The following is a 22,471-nucleotide window of genomic DNA, read 5'->3' on the forward strand; positions in this document are numbered from 1 at the left end:
AGAGTGTGACAGATATTTCCTAAGAGTCTATTTCCTGCTTCCGTGGCGCCTCGTCGTTTGAATTAACCAACAGTTTTACCTCAGATGCATTTCCCTCCCTCGCCCTCTCTTCCCTCCACTCCATCCTCCTGCTTGTTATCCTGATTACCACCACAGCATCAAAAACGCTGCAGACACTGGCCTGAAAACTGCTGCTGTCATGTCACAAATTAGGGAGTTTTGTGCCTACGAGGAGAGAGACGAAACCGGATGAATAAACAGGATCAGTCAGCAAGACAAAGTATTACACACTCTCCGGTTAATATGAAAATACATGGGACAGATTGCCATGAATGCATGACAAGATATGTTTCCGTGTTGAGCCTCTTGTCTCAGTTTGCTACCGCTGAGACGTTGCTGAATGAAGAGCTACGTTGTGTTTACAGGAGGCACTTGTTATTGACAGATGGCTGAATGTTTCTCAGAATATTCCCAATTTCTGTTCTGCTCCGCTGATGACGTGGATCGCATTTAAAATCTCCTGACAGGAGAGTGAAGGACCACCCTCTCTACTTGCGTACGAGTTCCGAGCCAAATATCACATTTAAATGGAGCCTGTCAAACATTTTCTCCTCGTTTCATATCAGCAGACTGTCCACGGTGTTTATTTATGTTGATAAAACACTATGTTTTTACTGACACGTGGGTAATTGGCTTGTAGACAGGGATGCCGTCATTCCCGACGAATCTCTGAATGATGAAATCCACCGTACTCATGTTGAAAAAGTGAATAATGATATTATAAAAATGTTCACGCACAAGCCCACTGAGCGAAAACGTCCAAAAGACATCTTTTCAGTATCCTACATGCGCTGTACTGGGTGAGCTATTTATCAGCTTTATTAAATATCATGTTTTGGTGATCCAACCTTCATCCAAGGTTGGATGACTAAACATGAATTTATAATAAAGCTGATAATGGCTCTCCTGGTAAAGTCTATGCCTCATGCAGGCTACTGAGGTTGGGACTCAGGGTTCAAATTCTCCCTGTAGCTTTTGCTGCACGGAGTAAAATTTGGCTGTCATAAAACCTTAATTTTGAACAATAAGAAGTTCTTTAGACGTCTGTGACTGAAGTTAAAAGATGTCTCAAATAACATCGGTTACGTTGGTGGTGGCGCTGTTGCTTTTCTGCGGGCCCCTGCTTTATTGTGTTTCTTTCAACTTCACCTCAGATACTAACGTCCTCAGTGTTAGCCAGCCAGCTAACTTTGTGTCAAGCTTCAGAGGTTCAAGTGTAGAGACAAAGACACTTTTAACATCTGGACAGAGACTTATGCCGGTACTCACCCGGCAGGGATGTGAGAGTTGATCTGCCCACTCTTGACAGGAGACAGTTATCTCGACGGGGTGAAACAGTTCAAGGTCTCTGTCATATGCCAGACATCGCTGAACCCTATTGTTTGTCTCTATATGTCAGTCCTGTGATGAAGTGACCGCTCGACCCCTTGCATGTGACCCTGCACAGGATAAGCGGTTACAGATAATGGATGGATGGACCAAGCCTCAGGCTATGCAGAGGTTGACTGGTGTGTTTCATGTTTTTCTTCTTTCATCATCTTTTGATTGCCTCTTGCTCTGACACGTTCAGTTATCTCAAAGACCCCCTCCTCCTTTTCCATTGTCATATTTAGAGGTGTTTACATTTTTTTGTCCCTACATGTACATACATGAGGAGGGCAGAATATCAAAAATCATCAAAGTTTTATGGCAGAATTGTCTGGCCAGTGTGTGCAAACTGCTAATGCTCACTGGTACGAACAACATCACACAAAGTCTGATACAGGAATCGTGCAGGAAGATATCAGCAGCAGGAGACTTACTTTGAAATCATTTCTGGAACCGCTGAAAGTATTTTGGAAGACAAAAGATGAGCGTTAACAATTCCAGATTGCTGCGACTTTCATATTTCGTCATCATGACACGCATGTCTCCATTTAGGTCCACATTACTGTCTAATCTCTATAAGAGGAGATGCTCAGTGACTGCATGACGAGCCTTTGTTTGAATGCATTGAGATCGTCTTGTGAATGGTGAAGAGAAAAGGGCGCTAAATTGGTTGCTTGTTAACGTCATCTCTTTTTCTAACCCTTAACTGGAACAAGACAAGACTGCAACAGGAAGGAATTCAAGAAAAAACTGGCGATCCGTCCCATCAGCATATACCCGAGCTCATGCAGTGATGAGAGAGATTGTCCTACTTACAACTGTTTTTAATTGGCTGCCCTTCATTTTCACATGTTTCATGTCACACAGCCAAAACTGAGACTACACACAACAGACGTACAGCAACACGCAAATGGCATGCGGCAAAATCAATGCACATCGACAGACACCCATGCAGTAACACTGAACACACGTCCCCGCCCATGTGTGCACAGACACACACACACACACACACATTTTCCGGCATACAGTATGCCAATGCGGCACACAGGCTGAGAAAACGCTGACACAGTGTGCGGTGGTGGGGGGGGCGTGATAATGGGGCAGTGGGGCCGAGTGTAGAGCGACGAGAAAACACTCATCAAAGCTATTAGCATCAGCATGACCCCATTGGCTGCTATGACGACACGCTGGGCTTGCAACGATCACAGCTCTGCAACAGCATGGATGAAGGGCAGGAGGAAGCAGCAGTGTGTGATAACAACCAGAGGACAGTTAACATGCAACATCATGTAATGTAGGCTACAGTGTGATCCTGACATCAAGAAGCTCATGTTAGTGTGCAGTACATGCTAGGTCAGTTTAGCAGGGAGAGTTATGTGACATGAGGTCATTTATTAGCTCTTTAAAAATCCATTCAATCCCATTAAAAAAGAAAAAGTGATTGGTCGAATAAATCAGGCTGTTTAAAGATGATTTCTGTAATATGCTTGATTTCTTTTGCCACCAATCCACCAGTCAAAGGTATTTAGTTAAGAAGTGCAACATGCAAACTCCAGCCTCACGTTTAGGACGAAGGATCCATTGAATGCTTGGCATCTTTTCTTGAAAAGTGACAAATATTCCTTTCAGCTGTTTCAGCACCAATAAATAACCATAACTGTTTCCTAAGGAGTGTTTTTGAGCATATTGTCATTTAAGACTTGACCATCAAACATCTTACAATTAACACCTTGAACTAAAACAATAGATACGTGAGAAGATGAATCATTGAATCACCCAACTCATTGGGATTTATCCTTTGGTGACCATAGAGGTAGCAAATGCGAATTAGTCTGGAACTGTTCAGTTCATTATCCATTTCTATGGGGTGGTCTCAGTGGGTGCAGACCTAAATGCCTTTGGATGCAATAGATAATGAATAATAATAATAATGAGTCCTACAACCTGGAATCAGTTAGTAATTTTGCACATCTGGTTCCCTCATCTAAAAGCCAGTGGGGTTTATGAATGGGTTTTCAGCTAAATGCTTGACATAAGTGTAAAGTTTTGGAAAAAAGACAATTTGTAACGTTTAGATGCTTTTAGTCAGCTTCTCAAAAACTCATGTTACATTTTCTCTTGCTATCTGTTTACCTTTGAACCCGTTTTTCGTCTTCTGCAGGCTTAACTAACCATAAAAACTCAAGAGCGCCTCCTTCTGAACAAACTATAACATTGCATGACCATTACAATTAGGTCTGTTTAGGGCTTAAGATATTTGTACATTTTGTTCTACAACATAAAATACATCATTAACGTGTAAGTATCATAAACTTCTGTTTGCCACAGAGTTTATTTTCGGCAATAATCCAAAATCAAGCCAAACACTGAATAGGCTTTTTGTCGAGGGAACAGGAGCGATGCTAACTTCCTGGTTAGCCTACAAAACTACATCATCCCTACACCACTCTATTGGATAGACCTGCAAAAAAGTTAACCTAACAGCAAGCCGACTTCATATTTATGCTCAAACCCCATTGGCTCACATAAAGTCGCACCACAGAGTGTAAATACAGTCAATGAATCAAATCCCGACCCCCCCATATTACATAAATGGTTGCGATTGGCCCAAAGCAAACCAGGATGAAGTGAAATGTGTCTGAATGGAAGTGGGGGCCGATGCATCTGCATGCGCAAATTAAAAATGAGCTCGCAGTTTCGTGTGGTTCCCAGGCTTACATAAAGCTGCAGCTCATGCCAATGCAAAGGCTAAAGCATCAAAGCGGTGAACCCACCACTCTATCATGGCCAAGAAGATGGGAGATTACAGGAGAAACACAGGCACAGTGAGGAAGGATTTCCTAATTGGTTAGAGAGACAGGAGAGTGTGTTTAGTGTGAGAGCGAGGTGGGACAGAGTGAGAAGAAGGCTGAGGTAAAACGCAGATGCTCTATATTTAGCAGAGGAGCTATTGTTTCCTGGCTGGGGGGAAATGGGAAAGGCGGATGGCTTGCCAAACTGAGCTTTCTGAGTAAACCTATCCAAAGTGCACAATTGCTCAGTCATGCAAATGCAAATCCCCACACAGATGCACCAGACCCCCCATACACACACGAACATGTACAGTATATAATGTATATATTCTACAGTGTGTGTGTGTGTGTGAGCTCCTCTCTCACCATTTTATTCCCCAGAAATGTCCGCCAGCTCATGGCTGGAACTCATCACATTATCATGATCATTATTCAGGAGCTGACCTTATCAGTTTGTGATTTATTGCTGACTCCAGTACAGTGTTATTATCATTCCCTCCGATCCTCAGATTTGGTGGCCTGGCACCTCGGTATCTTTTCAGCCTTATTTAATGAGGATTCTGAGGCTGCATATAAACAACTTACTGAGGAGGATTGCAGCAGGTGTGTGTGTGTGTGTGTGTGTGTGTTTGTCACATTCATACATAAACACATATGCACATAGAGAGAGGTGTGTATGATTTTTATTGTAAACAAACAATTTCTGCATCTCAGAAACAGGCCTGTGTGTCTTTTTGAACCTGTCGTGAGGGGAATATGAATGTTTTGACCAAATCTCAATTCAATGCATTCAGTAGTTGTCGAGAAATCTCATTCAAAACCATGAATGTCAACCTACCGGTGGAGCTGGATCGAGAGCTGAGAGACCGCCCAAGTCATTAGGATTCATCATCTGGCGATCATGAATGTCAGTGCGCAATTTCATGACAATCTAATAGTTACTGAGATATTTCAGTCTGTACCAAAGTGGTGGACCAACCGACACTGCAGTCATCAGCAGTGTTGTACAGGTCAACATCTCGCCTCTGATTTAAATGGTCAAATACATTGTTTTTGATTTGTCCTCTAGAATGACACATAATTGTTTTCTACTCTGATCTCATCAGAAAGATGTAAGTCTTCATCAGTTACTTTAAAATAAATACTTGATGTAAGTTGGGAAAACGTTGTCTGCAATGTACATTTTGTTGTTGTGGTGGATTGTGGGTCTAGCCTATTGAAACACTTTAAGTCAGTTTAGACTTTTTCAATATTTAACAAGAAACACAAATTTGTGCATTGAGTTGCCTACACACAACCTTAAATATATCAATCACGCTTTAGTGCAACGAGCGGGAAGGGAAAATGCATGACGGTCAGAAAATACAGTGTGAATGCTGGAAGCTGAAATGAATTGCAAAGCATTGCTGAAAATCCATAAATGAATTGCCCAAACAATCTTAAAGCTCAAGTATATTAGAAATGCTGGAAGCTGAAATGTAAAACTGTCAGAATTGGAGCTGAATTACCTAAACTGCTGAAATACATTGCTAGAAAAGCTACGAGCTAAACTTTAATACTGTTCAAGCTCAATTACACATTGCATTTCTCTCTCTCTCTCTCAAAAAACATCTGCTGGATGTACAGAAGGCAAATTCTTAGAAGAGAAGAAATTGTTGCTGTCAGGACCAATAGAAGAGCCAGATTAAGTTATGGTTGCTACTGAATATAGTGCATCCTGACACTAGTAGGATTTGTGATCGCATGTACGAATTACTGTAAGTCGCTTTGGACAAAAGCGTCTGCTAAATGCCCTATATGTGAATGTAAATGTAAATGTAAATGTTAGCCCACATGCTGTCTCAGAGCTAGAAGTGCTGTAACTGCACACAGTTTAGCAGCATCCCTGGAAACATCTAAGATCGATTACCCTGGAGTTTCCCCCTGACATGTGTTAGTGCTAAATGAGCAAAATCTGGAAGTAGTGTAAAAGTTGCAGACATGCTGCACATGCAGTGTCATTAGCATTGACCAGAGACTGCCGTAGTCGATGGCTGGGTAGCAGCTGGGTGAGGACAGGCACCACCCATGACTCCACACAGTCAGCTGGAAGAATCGATGGTTAACCCCAGCTCGATGTTACATCACAAAAGAGAGAGGGATGACCAGGAGCAAGTCCTCAGTGTTGCCAGAGGAGGGTTTTTACTGTATCAGTGTCGTGTCTTTAAGTAGCACTCCTGAGATGGCGGATGAGGCCGTGAGTGACAACTGAACCTCATTAACTCTGTTGTATTTCTTAGAAAATTGAGAACCCAGGAGAGAGCGCTGTCAGCCATCGCACTGCCTTTTCTGACAGCTGTGTGAATGTATGGCAGGAAGCCTGTTGAGTATTTGCAAATTGACTGTGATCGAGGTAGGAAAAGTAAACAGAAACTGCTTGCTTTTCATTTTCCTCCAAAAGTCAGCAGAGAGTTGCCACACGAGGAATTAAAAGATACAATACTGCAACTTTATGCCTCGGGGCGGGAAGCGTATTGTTAGTCCTGACGCTCAGTTTGGTTAGTTCACAACCCAAAACTCGTCTCTCATCTTGATGAGCTGTCTGCATCGAAACAACATGTAGCCTGAGGCTGAGGTAAGCTGCGTGTGGAGAAGCTGTTGGTGAAAAAAACAATTATAATTTGATCAGGGCATTAACAAGTGGCTCGTCTGCTAACTCTGTTTTTTATTGATTTTGTCTTCATTAAAGATTTAGATTTTTTTTGTATATTATAACATAAAAAAGGAGAGAAAACATTTAAGTAAAATAAAATAAACCTTACGTTTTATAAAAATGTCAGTCAAACTATATAAGGATCAGGGATGACAAAGGAAACCCAGATGTCTCTTATTCATCTTCTAATTAATCTCAGGAAGCTTAATACTCCGTCCTCTTCCCTTTTGCATTGTCTTGGTTTCCATGGAGACAACTGTACCGATACTTGAGGGCCACCAATCACGTCTCGGCATGAAGGGCAGAGGGTGCAGCGCTTCTTCAGGTTGAGTCAGGAAGAGAAGAATAAAACAGAACGTGACGACAGACTCAACTCTCCGACCCCGACGTGGATGATGCTTCAGTCGCTCTTCCCTCTGCAGAGCCGAGCGGGGCCAGAGAGAATAATCGTCAAGGTGGAAGCAAAAAAATAAAATGTTAGCGTGGCGGAGACAACAAGGAGAGCTCAAGGCTAAAGAGGGAAAGGTCTTGAAATGTACAGTAAGTGGATCTTGGAATTACCTATAAATGCTGGAAACAATGTCCACACTGTGACAGATGTCACTACTGCTGCTATAAACACACGTTAGAGGCTGTCATGAGGGTTTTTCCCCCGCTATATTTGTTATGACAAACAGAAGAACCACACTTTATTAACGTAATTACATTGGAGAGCAAATCGATACGGCATTGTGTCAGCCTGAGACGTGAACTTCCAATCTTCTCTAAGTTTCTCAGACTCTTGCGCTTCCCCCAGCAGCAGTTTCTGACTGAAGGCAGAAAATCAATCCCCGCCCGTAGAATATGAAAGCCGGTATTTCTTCACTGAAAAAAGAGAAATGATTTTAATTGTGGCAGTATCGCTGAGCTTGTAGAAATGAGTTGGACTAGATTTGAAGGGTTTTTCTCAGAAAATGTACAATGAAAAGGCCTCTTTCAGAAGAATCTCAGTACAGAAAGAAAAGTAGGTGTGACTCCCATATTAACACAAAATCTATATCCCCTCCATCAAAGTCTCCACGTTCACAATTCTGATTTTACCAAATGAATCCAGTGATGTTTCTTCCATGTCTTAATAGCTATTGGATGTATTACCATGAAATTCCTCAATTCATGATCCCCAGATGATGAACTCACATGACTTTGGTGGTCCGTTGACTGTTCCTCCGGCTCCACCAACATGATTGTTTTGGTGAAATATCTCAACGAATATCAAAAGGGTTTGTGGTTAACACATTCATGCTCCCCTCAGGATGAATTCCTAATCACTTTGGTGATCCCTTGACTTCTAATCTTCAGGTCAGGAATCATTACACCTGCTGAACATCGGCATGCGAGCGTTGACATCCTGAGCATGTTACCAAGCTGACGTTAGCGTTAAGCTCAAAGTCTCGTTGTGCTTTAGTACAGCCTCACAGAGCCGCGAGCATGGCTGTAACTTCTTATTTCTATTATAGCGTTTTCTTCTGAGCACCATGCAGCAGCCTGCGGTCGCCTAAAGAGACAGGGCTGCACCAAGCGTCTTTTTTCAGAGTGCTCTGACTTTTTTGTGCTGCTCTAAAGGCACTGACTTTGTCAATGTCGCTCTTTGTCAGGCAACCAATCAGATACTTGATGGTGCCGTCGTCACCCTGGTAACCAAGACAGTGGAAGAAAAACTTGCTCTGGCTGTATTTTTGGTACTTTATGATATGAGACAGAAATCATAAAAGAGACAGAGAATGTTCCTGCTCAGTGCTTTTAAACCCCTACAGTACATGTTGTGAGGTTGCTATTAGCTGTGTAGTCAACCCTGTTTACATAGTGTTAATTTAGCCAAATAGCTAATGTTAATCAAAACCCAGCTGAATGGTCCTTTTTCCTCTTACGTCACAAACACTTCCTCCCAGTGCTCCCCAGGGCCCTGCCAGAAAAAACACACTCTATGGATGTGGAGCCTTCAAGTATAGCGATTCAGTCACTCTCACTGTTGTGTTGTTCACCAAAAAGCTTCACATTCCATCCGATATCTCCTTATTGATAAAGTTTTACATGTCCAATCAATTCCACGTTGCCTCATATTGCAGAAGAAAGAGATAAAGGAGGATATCGGATACAAACAGCACAAACTTTACCCACAGTGTTTCCATGTGACACGCCCATCAGCGTGAGGAAGCCTCACGATGCTCCTTCAGGGCTCCGCTTTGAATCACATAAATTGAAGTGATTGAATTGAGTCCTCCGCATCGATACCTGCAGCAGCGGGGTCCTTAATCATTTGTTTGTGTGAAAACCGAAGCGGGGGCCCGCTCTTTAAACCAGCCAATCTCCTGTGCGCTGACCCGCTCGCACACACCAACCTGGTTATGTTGGCTGTAAAGCAGTCGGCAGAAAGTACCGGAGTGAGAGCATGGGAAATGAGATGGCTTTTAAAAATCAATGAGAATATCAAACAGTGCTCCGTTCGGCACTTCGCCTCAAATCTTTAGAAGGGAATATTGGAAGAAAAAACAAACCTTGAATCTCCTAAAGTGTGCTTTTTATTGGTGTAAAAAAGCCCCTCAGGGCAACAGTCTGCTGTGCTGTGTGGATAAACAGAAACAAAATTAGTGGATCGCACAAATGTGTAATGCCGGCACAGGGAAAATAACAATAGAGTCAGAAAAAACAGAGAAAGAGATTGATAGAAAGTTGGATTCAAGAAGCATTTAATTGCTAATTAATAGGATAATGTTTGGGCTGCAACAAACTGTAAAGCCTTATGGGACCTCTACAGTGGCTCCTTATGGCGCTGCCTTTAAACTGCCTTTGGAACACTAATTAATTCACATCCTGCTGCTAATTAATTTGCCACGCTAATTAAACTGAAAGGCACCTTCTTTTCACCCAGTCCTCTCTGTCCCTCAGCTCCTCTCGTCTCCACAGTTTCTCCATCTTTGTGTCTCAGCCTCCCCTGATTCAACAGCTCATCCAACGAGCCGAACGCTCGCTTTCCCCCCACAGTGTCTTCACGGCTGACAGCTGATGCTATTATTGTGTTATATGCCCCCAGCTAAAAGTGAAACATCTTGCTATTTGTACCTTTAAATGGTTTCACCGACAGGGGGATTGTTAGCAGGATGTCAAATATAATCACTCTCTAAATCCCAACACCGCACTCAGCTGATAGGATTCAACCTCATGTCTCCCACACAGACAATCAGCGGCGATGTGCGCGGCAACCCGGCTCCCACAATTATGCAATAGTTGTTATTTTTCCTTAATGACGAACAATGCCGCTAATCTCTTTCCTTAAAAGCACAGCTGTTGTGTGAGGAAATGTCTTCCGATGACTCATGACTTTCAAGGCAATCCGTAATGTGCTTCACTTTCATGCCTGTAATTATTTTGTCGGGCATCTTCTCTCGATGTGTTGCTATGAAAAGTATCAGAGGCAGTGCACTCTGGGTGAACCGCAGGAAGAAAGAAATGCAGACAGAAAGAAAGTCCTCTGAGGAAACCAACTCACGAACCTTGATGCGCGGCTGCCATACGTTGACTGATGCAGACGAGCTCAATATGAGTTGGGCTGCCCCGTGTGCACACGCCCGGCCTCATGACCCCTCCGCAATAACTCGGTCATGGCAATGCATTGCGTGTCAATTTGACCAAGGCCTTACATCCCACACATCCGTACGGGAACTAATGTGCATAAGGGTGCATGGCAGTTCAATCACATATGGACTCATATGAACTCACACCAACTGAATGGACAGCTTTCCAAGTCAGTGGTAATAAGTCATGCAGTCTAACGTGGATTTCACGGTGGCCAAATGAGTTAGACTCATTTATAATAATTGAAATGACCTCATCATATCTGCAGTTTAGACTCCTTATTGATACGTAATGAGCAGCCAGGACGTTTATCACACTGCACACACATACAGTAGAGTCTTTATGGGTGATCAAGGGTTTTTTACACACAGTTGTTAACCCATCGCCAAACGTCATCTCAGGACATAATTCATATGGTCCAAATGGATTTTTTGTTCAGCAAAGTGTCCTTTAATCTCCCCCACACAGCAAACAGATGATTGTTTCCTGAATGTTTTGTAGCCCAAATACCTCATCATCTTGAGCTGAGGGGCAGCAGAGGTACATTCGAAAGAAAATGACTTTTTTTCTAAGAGTCCAGAGGCTGTAGAGACACTGCTGTGCACAACAGACACACTTATATACAGTAGTGGAAGTACTAGAAGTAGTAAATAAAAAATACATTTACAGAGCTTGTAGAAAGGTGCAGAATAACAGTATCACTTCTCTCTAAAAACATTATGATGAATGTGGATTAGTCGTCATCATCATCATCATCATCATCATCATCATCACATTAATCATGTTTATCTCTGTGTAAGGATTCTGACAGTTGCCTCCAGCTTCTAACAAGGTGTGTGAGTATAAAAAGTATAACGCCGCTGGCATCATGTGGTATCTGCGTCTCCTCAGTGATCAAGAGTCTTGGTAGTTGCCAGTTTGTGGAAAAAACACAAAAACATAAAAACTAATCAGAAGAGAAAGATCTTCATTGACTGATGTTTTTCTGACTAAACAAACAAACAAACTGACCTTAAAGGACAACACAGTTTCATACTGTTTTACTTTGTTTATATGTGGCGGACCCTGCCACCTTTCTAGCTTCAAACAGTGTTCTGGGGACTTTATTTTCTTCTGAGAACAGCTTGTTTATTCAGTTATGGAAACAATGAATATTTCTGAGTTTGTATTATTACCTTATTGATATTATAAACATAAAGAAAATGTGTTTCAATTGAATAGAGTTTGAATTTATTCTCCAAAACTACATAGTGCCCCTTTAAGTAATAGAATGAAGTCAAGTCTTTAACTTATAACAGAATATTGTTACTTTTACTGAAGTGAAGCACCTTAATACTTATTCTACCACTTGTTTTATAATCAAACCTGAGGTATTGCTACAACATTGCTGGGACCAACTGACACACTCAGCTTACACCTAACTAAGTTATATCCAGGTGATCATACCGTTACAGTCCATTATCAATGTAGAGGAACACTGAGCGCAAGTAAAATTGGATAGGTCCAATAATTTAACATAAAAAAGACTCACCATAAGCACAAAGTGATAAATATCCTGACGAGACAGTGCTGCTCAGACATGTTTGACCTGACCCTTTGACCCAGGAAATACTCACATAACATACAACATTGCTTGTTGTTCACCCATGAAATTGGAACCGTGTCACAGTTTTGGCAAACAGATCTTCCAGAGGATGAACGCAGCGCTTCCCTGTGCTTTAAATATCTATCCACTTACATCAATAACAATTACCATGATGATTATGATGATAAAGGATTGTGCTACAGTTCTCTCGGGCTATGATGTGATTATATTTCCAACGACAAAGATAATGAAAGTCATACACTATTGATTACGGCTGAGATAAACCTTTACAGTGGGGGTGTAAAATTAAAAGCCTCACTCTCAAAGATAGATAGTGTGTGTGTGTGTGTGTGTGTGTGTGTGTGTGTTTCAGTGTGTGTTTCAGTGTGTGTCAAGTATCATTATAGGCTGTACAATGACCTTGTAAGGGTCACTGATGATGCTATGGCTTGAGGGGTTAACTGGATGCAAAGACTGACCAAAGAGTGTTTGTGTTCACCGTGACCGTTTGCCTTTGAATTTCCTGTAATCAATACCCATTTAAAGCAGACTCACACCATACAGTATATAAACATCCGCAGCATCAAAACACCTTCATATACTCTATACAGGACTGTCAAAAGGTGTGACTGTCTGTGTGCGAGTGTGAACGCTGACAGACGGTATGTGTGATCAGATAATGAGATCTGGTATTTTAAGATGTGTCGAGTACATCTCGTCAAGCAAAGGTCTTTTTCAGTTTTACATTTTTATTGTTTTATTGTAAAGACTTTGAGTTGTCGCGTTGTAATTCTACTTTACTGTTGTGATCCTTTTCAGGTTTTATCTGCGTGTCTGCGCTGAGAAACAATGAGAAACAATGAAAAGAAGCCACTTCTGCACTTTTTCTCTTGCGATCCTGTATGAGTCCCAGAGAGTGCATCAAGCAAGACACGTCTTCATCTTGAATGCAATGAATTTCTGATGACTGGTCTGATAGAGATGACATTTCAGTGTTTGCTCTCTCTGTGATGTGTCTGCGCTGAAGTCCGCTGGGAGATGTGAGGACAGAGAGCCCGTGAAACATCTGCTTTAGGACCACTACAAGGGACAGATGTGGCCTGTGGACTATTGTTAGTCACTGTCCTCATTTTCAAAAGATGATATAATCCTTTAGGGAGGCCTCAATGGTAATCACACAAAATATCCTCCATAGGTAACCCTTTATTTTCCTGGCAAAATTATGAAATGTCATTATCAATGGACACGGGAGTAATCCACACAAATGGCACATCTGTGGACGTAAGTGGAAGCGCCTTCAACGAAGCAACGAAACGTGTGACGTAGCGCTGAGCTAGCTAATGTGACAGCAGAACAGCACAGCTAGAAACACAGATGAAATGCGCGCTTGTTAGCTCCCACTTAATTGTACTTTTGTCAAGCTAGCTAGCTACTACGAATGTTAATACAAAGGGCAGCGTGGATTGCGACCTGCTGCCTCGTTTGTATTTGCCTTATGTTGTTAGCGCATCACTACACGCAACAGCAAGCTAGCTTCCGTCCATGATAACCACAGCCAAAATGTAACATGTAATTTAGAGTCATACATAGAAGTCATCTGGTTCGCGGGCTAACCCTTTACAGATATTCTTAGCAATTTCCGCTCCTCAAGGTAAAGTCAACTCAAAAATAACCTGTTGCAGAACTGAGATGGACAAGCTAGCCAAGATTAACTCAACTTGGGGGCAGGCTCGACATGTTGCCAAGGAAAGGGAGTGATAGACGGAGCTCGTCGTGGCCTTATGTCTTGCAAAGGACTGAGAGGATTAAATAAATGAGAGATTTTAAGCTTAACTTGTACCTCTGAATGACGGGGTTACACCATACTAACTGTGGCTATGTGTATGGACTCTGGGGTACGCTTCATATAAACACGTAGCTGCACGTCATACTGTGATTGGTCAGTATGGACTGCTTGTGTTGTAAGAGGTCTTCTGTTATGTAGGTGATTCTTATTGAAATTAATTGAGTGGACAAACACATCCTATTGGGTTGGACTGTATTAGTTTAGCTAGGTGTGAGTAATAAACAAGCATGTTAGTGTAATTAAAGGATAATACGGCCTGATTACATATTTTACATCCATCTAGTGTTGATACGATGACATCAACAGTAGAAATCTGAGGACACTCGGTAGAGTTTCAGTGTCATGGTGACACACACAATGCCCAAACAGTCACAGGACACACGTCTTAAAATTTAAGTGTTCTAATTGAAAAAGATCATGCTTAAAATGCAATATTGTAATTTTAATTGTTTTGCATTCATGTTGCAGCAGTAACAAACTGATGGATAGCGCTGTGTGCAGGATAATTGACTGCAAATCAAACCTAATAGCGAACATGCACTTCCCTCTTCCAGGAACAAGGATATCCTCTGTAGCTACACTGGAGAATCTCATTTTGATTTAGATTGTTTGTGATTGGTGGAGATGGATTTTGCGATGAACCAATTTCAGAAGAGCTTTGAAATCTGGAAGGGATAATGAGGTCACTGCGGCAGGCTTTGATGATGGCGAAGAAAACATGTCTGTCGTTGTTCCGAGCTTGTGTGAAAGTGAACTCTGATGGCTTACAACTTCGGAATATAAAAGAGAAAAGAGGACTTCGCCTTGTCGAAGTTTAATTTAGTTAGACCCAAGGTGGTTATACTGTAAAAAGACTTCAAAGCTTGCTATCTGTGGGAAGAGAAGGAAAAAGGTGCAGTTTGCTGTCAACATCAGGGATTTACCGGGTCCACAAATCACTTGTGGTTCCAATAAATCTCTGATGCGTACAATGTGCCGCCACCCTGGACGGTTATCTTCGGAGTATCCTGGGTAAGTGCTCCTTTTAAGCTAATAAAAGGAGAAATCTCTTGGTTGAGTAGCTGAATTTGTGAGTCTGGGAGAGTTATAGTTGGGCACTCTGTTGTAGACTCCAAGGGGTCTGTATAGTTGCTGAAGAATAAGAAACAGACATGGTTCAGCTCCGGCTGCTCACTGACACCAGATGAATTTAAAGTCTGTGTGCAAAATTGTTAATTACACACACATGGTGACTGAATCAGGACCGTCTGACTGAATTATGAATGACAGGCCTCTCTGAATGAATATTTGAATAGATACAATGAATTATTTTAGCTAATTTAGACTATTTCAGTGTTCAATTTATGAAATCAAACATTAAACATTCTCCTGGTTTCTCTCCTCTCAAGAAGAACTCAGGCTTTGCCGTACGCCTCCGACTCTTCTCTCCCTTTGAAGAAGTTTAAAGAATCAAATTAAAGAGGAAGCCTGGACTTTGATACTGCCATCTCAGCATGAACATTTTAGATTACATCAGGAAAAATATCCTCCCAGAGGCAATTTGCTTTCCAATATATGTCACATATTTACATGCTATAAAATATATAGGATTTTTTCTCCAGTTTACAGCCCTTCGTGAAGGCTTGAAGGTGCTCCCGGGCTCTTCATGGCATGAAGGTAATCGACAGCACGGGTTGGAAAGTGTTTCTGTAAGTGTGATAAGATGATAAATATAGAGTCGTTGGATAAACAGCTCCAGGGAGAAGCACTGTGAGATGTGCAGTGATGTCATCAGTGGTACTGGACCAAATATGAGTCATCCACAAGTTTAGGAGCCTCGGTGATGAAAACATCAGCCTTAAAGTAGGCTAATCCACTGAAATCCATAAATTCAAACTGCGCGCACACACTCACACACACACACACACACACACACACACACACACACACACACACACACACACACACACTGCGCAGACTCATACTTAAACCAAAGTGGTGCCTGCATAGATCATTTAAAATGAACAAGAGATTAATTATGGACTACTAAATCTGCTACAGTGTGTGAATTATAGACCTTGCAGTGTATAACTTATCAGACATGTTAATATAAGGGCTTTACACCTTCATGCATGCGTGTGCACGCACAGATCACTGAGCTGCAATAACAGTCGACGGGATTTTACAAATCCGCTTTGTGTCACAAAACTTAGCAGAAGGAGAGAGAAGGAGCGAGCAAGGGCAAGATGATGAGTGACTCCGCATCAGCAAGGTCCCCTGACTGCAACTCTATCAAATTCTTCCTTCGCTTTTGTCTTTTATCATTCTTTCCATTTCTTTCTCTACAGCATGTCTTGACACCCTGGATGGATTACAGAGTGGGCCTAGCAAGGACAGGCTGAGGGGCTCAAGGATCCAGACTGTTTGAAGTGACAGTGTTAACATTTCTTGTTGGCCAGTCAGTCAATCATCAACAAAGTACTGACTAGAAAGAGCAGCAAAACAACAACAAAGAGATGGAACAAACAAAGTAACTACACACATGCAAAACGACCGCAAAATGTTCAAAAACAAGACTCACAAACATGCAAAATGATGAGAGGGACACAAAATGACTACAAAGAGACGCAAAACAACTAAAAGGAGACACAAAACGACTACAAAGAGACACAAAACAACTAGAAGGAGACACAAAATGACTACAAAGAGACGCAAAACAACTAAAAGGAGACACAAAATGACTACAAAAAGTTACAAAATAAGACTCAAAATGATTATGAAGAGATACACATTGATGACAGAGACAATAAACAGACACAAACTGTGACAAAGGAACACAAAACGACGACAGAGAAACACTGATTACCCACAGTCTCTCTCAGTCTTATGCAGAAGAGGTTGAGGGTCTTCTACTCTACATGTCTGTGCCCAGGGGCCCGTTGTCTCGCTGTCTGTCCATGCTTGACATCTCTGCACCTTGTTCTTTATTTCCTTTTCTCCTCAGGTCCTTTCCTGTCTTATTGTTTCCCCGTATCACCCGCACCACCTCCACCTTTCCTTGCTCACCTTTGCGTGACCTTTCTGTCTATCTCTCCCTCTCACACACTCTCTCCTTCCACATCTCTCTTCACTCTCGCTCTTCCTGAGGAACAGGTGAGGACAGATCTCATCTCTGACTGGCTGATTGAGTTACTGCGGCTGTCCCTGTTGACACACACACAAACACACAGATACACACAGTTGATGGCTTTGCAGGGGACCGAGACCGCATTAGGATGAAACCGAGACAGACAGCTAATAAATAATGACACAGACCTCCCACGGAGACGCGGTCGGATGATCCTCTATCGACGACGACCGGCTGCCTGCATGACTAGTTATCTAGCGCGGTGGCTCCTTGGGCGTTTGGTGCTCCGGCTAGCTGATTGGTAGCTCTCCGCTGACTTTTTCAACAGATTTTCATCAATTTGTCAACCCGTCACCTGCTGAGTTGCACGGGGATGGAGCCTAGCACACCATGCACTAAAGGAAAACCACAGGACTTGCAAACTCAACACAGAAAGGCACCGGCCAGCATGAAGATTCAAACTCAGGGCCGTCTCCTTGCTGTGAGGAGACACTACAAGCCGTGTGACCAGTCATGATTTAACCTCCAGCCATATTTGCCACCTGCAACTAGTGTTTCTGTTTGTTGCTCAAATAGCATTAACCTAGCTTTTTTTTATTTGTCACCTCTTCTCAATGCGAAAATGCTAACAAAGCATTCAGGCAGCGATATGCATCTGCAGATTGTTAGCTGCAAGTTCATTCAACATTGTGCATTGTTAATATAAAAAAATAATCGATTTTCCCATCAAACAGCCAACTTTCAATGTTCTTTAGGATATTTTCTTTTCTCCAAACTTGGCGATAGCATGTGTTGTTCATTATGCTAGTCCATATCTCAGTTATATGTGACTTTTTGGTTCTCTCCTGTTGGGTTAGTGACACTTCCTCTTTCCTCAGCCAGGATTCAAACTGGCCACGTTGTGGTCTGTGGCTGATTATATGAAGGCACCATTAAAGAAGAGAGTAGAGGAGAAATATGGACGCTATATCTAATTGTTAAACGCACAAAATACGTCATTCCTGCAGCTTGAGGTCTCTATCAAAAACAAAAAGGACAAAAAGACAGTGTTCCAGTGTTGTGTGGAGAGGGCTGGATGAAGGGGGGCATAGCCGCTGCTCAGCTGATCAGAACCATCCAAATCTGTAGGAGATTCGGGTGCAAAGTCAGACCTTCCAGAGGAATAAACACCCGCAGTCACATCAGATTGTGCTCTCTCACAGGAGAGTTTGGAGATTACTTATTGACTCTTCGGATTAAAAAGTAGCTTTGTCTTCACGCCTGTTTATCAACCTGACTGCAGCAGCAATCTACGGAGGTGAGCTCCATCGTTAGGTGTTTATTTACTGTAACGCTGACTTAGAGAGAGAGAACCGGACTCTCTGGTGAGTGCTGAGTTTAGTGATTGACCTGAATGCAAACACACAGACTCACAACCTCTGCGTTTCCTTGTTTGCTAGCTTACGGCTAATGTACAGCAAAGCTTTTTGGGGCCAGTAAACACAAATGGTCCCATGCTGAAACCTGCTTCGCTCGTGGCGTACACCATAAAACAACCACCACCGCTGATGAAAATCTATCTGACGGACATGAATTTCCGACTACGAACCTAAAAGACTTAAAATAAGGAAATTTCTTTACAGGGTGTAGTTGAAATTTTGACTGATGGATTGTTTTGTTGATTGTTTTGAAACTAAAAGGCTGTTTGGACAGCTGACTGACAAGACTGGATGGGCTGGTAAACAAATGGCTCAATACCTAAATGCATTAGCAGTAGCCATCGATCTGTCCATGGGAGGGCAACTGGGGTAGACATTTTCTTGGTAAGGAAGAGGGAGAAATAATACGGAAATGGAGGATGGTGTATCCACTACACACTAGAAACAGAGTACAACAGCAATCTAAAGTTATGTATTCCAATAATAAACTGAAAAATCTATGACAGGAAATTCAAGACACCCGATAGTGTTCTTTCTTTTTATATCAAGCTGACCCACATTGTCTTACAGAGAGGTTAGAGCAGGCCTCCTCTTTCACAACAGGCCTTCTCCGTTTTTGTTTGACACGAGGAACAGACAGGGTGAGCTCTTTGTGTACTTTCTTTTGATTGACGAAGAGGGAAAGATGAGAGGGTTACAGACAGAGAGGGATCACAGTACAAAAAGTGCCCCAGCCCGGGAATAAGACCCGGCTGGCCTGCATGGATGGGTGGCTGGTGGTGGGAGGGAGGAGGAACTTTTATTTAATGATGACAGCCAGGGAACATCTTTAAACCTCCAGTGAGACAGTGTTACTTTCAAGAACTTTTTATTTTTATCTGCCGATAATATTAGAGACGTCTCGCTAACTATACCGGCTGGAATTCTACACTGCCAGACGCTGACAGCTGATTTCTACCCAGGATGTATAGAGATCGCTGAAAAATTAAAAAGTTTCAGTGGCACTGTTTTAAAGGAATAGTTTAGCAACTTTGGAAACCATGGATCAACACCACTCACTTAACTGTCCACTAAATATGAAGCTAGCAGCAAGTTAGCTTAGCTTAGCATAAAGACCGGCAACAGCTAGCCTGGCTTGTATCGAAGACAGGGATTTTGTTTTATGTGCTCTTAAACCAGAAAGATATAACATGATTATAATTAGCTTTAGGGGTGCCGGATTTTGTAGTTGTGCTACTTTTTTAAAACGTGCGCTGTCTCAAACCACAACTTTTAATCAGTCTCTCTGCCCAGAATCTGTGCATTTTATGCTCACACTTTATGGATCAACTGACCACAGAGAGTGAAACAGAGAGAGTGAAGCATTAAGAGAAAATTAAGAAAATTTGTGACATGCCACTAAAAACCAACCGAGAATCAATTTGGCAGCCATTCAGCTTGCTTCTAAAAATGTCGTCACAGTTTCAGATAGTTTCATTTTAATGAGCTGCTTCGCTCTTTGCAGGGAAATATACCAGTGTCATGGTTTGAGAGATAACAGCAATAAAACACACACACAATCTTCTGTTTCTGTGTCTGTACGAGCGTGTGTGCTTGTGTGAAAGTATTCATTTGCAGGTGTGTGTGTGTGTGTGTGTGTGTGTGTGCTGGCTCTGAATCAATGGCAGGTATACGATGTCTGGCCCCTGCAGTCAAGGACAAGGTTGTGGGAGGGCACCAGCTCGAGACGGGGCAGAACAGGACAGTGAATGTTTTTTAAAACACTCCTACAACCGCAGACATCCATCAGCCCTGCAGATGCCATTAACCTCTTTTATTTCAATATAAATGAATCACTTGATCCTTGTCCCTTTTGCGTTTCGAACTATTCATCTCCTCTCTTTTTTGTTCTTTTGTGTCGGGGTTTACAAGGCCTCTCCATTATTTTGGATTCCTTCACCTCCCTCTGTCTCTCTCACCCTCATCTCCGTGTTCATCTCCACCCTGAACTAATCTATGCTGAGTTACAGTCGGAGAGTACACGAATGACGAGCAGCTATAGCGTGTGAAAGAGCGACACAGAGCAGGAAAAAGAAGGAGTGGGAGTGACAGGGGTGGCTTGGCGGGGCACACGCACTGGAATTTGAGAGATGCGGGAGACAGTTCGACGGGAGGACGGGAAGAAGAGGTGAGAGACGGAGACAGGATGAGGAGAGGACAAAGCGGAAGTAAAGAGGGGATGTGGTTTGAAGTGGCAGTGGAGGCGGCAGGTGATGGAGATGAAGAGAAAGAACGAGGTTGGCTTTGAGGAAACTTAGCATGTTTGTTGCCCTTCAGTTTTCTATAAAGTTTAATGAAGGGGGGAAGTGAAGACGGGAGGCTGAAGATGAGAGGAAAGTAGAGGAGAAAAGAAGGACATGGAACAAAAGGAAGAAGAGGAGGAGAGGATGGAAGCAAAGGTAGAGAGAGGTAATGTAGAGCAGGAGAAAGAGGAGAGAATATCCTTTTATTGGCTTTCTGACAGAAAGAGCTCATAAAAATCCACTAAAATACAGTCACCTGCTGTTAGATAGAATACAGTTAAAGGTGTAAATGGATGACACCAAAGACATCATACATGCAATGTTACAACCAGCAGATCACTCTGTACACTGGTGTCACGATCGCTTATTTCCATGTCAGCAGCTACAGCCAACAGCTCTGAATACTGGACAGTTTTAAGTTTAATATTTGCAAATACTGCAAAGATCGTGCTGAGTGAAGTCAGTCCGGGCTCATCACTCTGCCTACAGATGATCATCAATTGTCAGGTGACCTTCGTCGTCAATGTTCAGTTATTTCCTGTTTTGTTTTGTAGCTGTTATCCTCGTCTTGTCTTTGGGTCCTTTTTTGTAAACCTTGACAAGTAAGTTAAATACATTACCTACCTGTATGTAAACTTACAAACGTTAAGTGTGTTCATGTGTTTTCTGGGTGTTTGTGGTGTCTTTGCAGCGTTCACTATGTTTCCCTCTTCCTGTGCTCCTCCCCAGCCGGATTTTCCCATCACACCCTGCATCAGTGTAGTGAGCCCTGCCCTGTTCCCGGTTGTTTTTCCAGCCAATCAGCTCCTTTCCTCTTCTCCTGTCCTCCACCTACCGCTCCACCTGCACCTCATCCCCTCATCAGTTCGGTCTTTGTTGTTGTTGCTCTCAGTATGACAGGAAGAAAAACGTGACATCACCACTGGTCTCCTGGTTGAAAGTTTGAGCCATGCATCGACTCCAACCGCCCCCCTGCTTCGACTTTCACCCTCTCTGTACCGCGTCACCCGACATTTTTTTAAGCGTCGGATGCATCTGTTTTCCACAGAGCAGATCAGAGTATGTATTGCACTCAATTTGAAAGTCTAAGGTCGTGTTACTTGTAAGCTGATTGAAGCGACCGGGCTGATGACGTTTCATCAGGTTTCATCAGATTTGCTGGTCAGTGCAGGATGAGTCTTGACTCATGTTGCACAGGTGACCTTGGTGATCTGACGGCAGACGAGGAGCTGACGAGCTGAAGTCAGGGACCGTCTCACAAGTGCGTGCGAAATCAGACAATAGCTTTCCTGTTGTTTTTTTTTTTCTTATATATTTCAGACCAACTTTACATTCATGGCACAATATCCTCACGTTACTCATCCATCTCTCTCTTCCTCTCCTCTTCTGCCTCGTCGTATCAACTGATTAGAGGCGTTTAACTCTTTTGTCACGATCTCTATCAGCCAATCTTATCTTTGCCGTTCTCCTCTCTGTTGCGGTCAGCTGTCATTTCATTGTGCGTGTTATACTCTGCCACACAGATAACTGCACTCCACTTTATGGGCGTGTTTGAGCCGTAGTATCATTAGCGCAGTTTCTTTTGTGAATCAGACCTGGAGATGGAGCAGATAGTGGCCATATGGACTCCTCAGTGTACATGTGTGTCTAAAATGTTGTCAGATCTTATCGTTTATTGAAAATGTTATGTTTTTTGGCAGCTTATCGTAA

Source organism: Pagrus pagrus, assembly GCF_965226575.1.
Source record: "Pagrus pagrus genome assembly, chromosome: 13".
NCBI lineage: Eukaryota > Metazoa > Chordata > Actinopteri > Spariformes > Sparidae > Pagrus > Pagrus pagrus.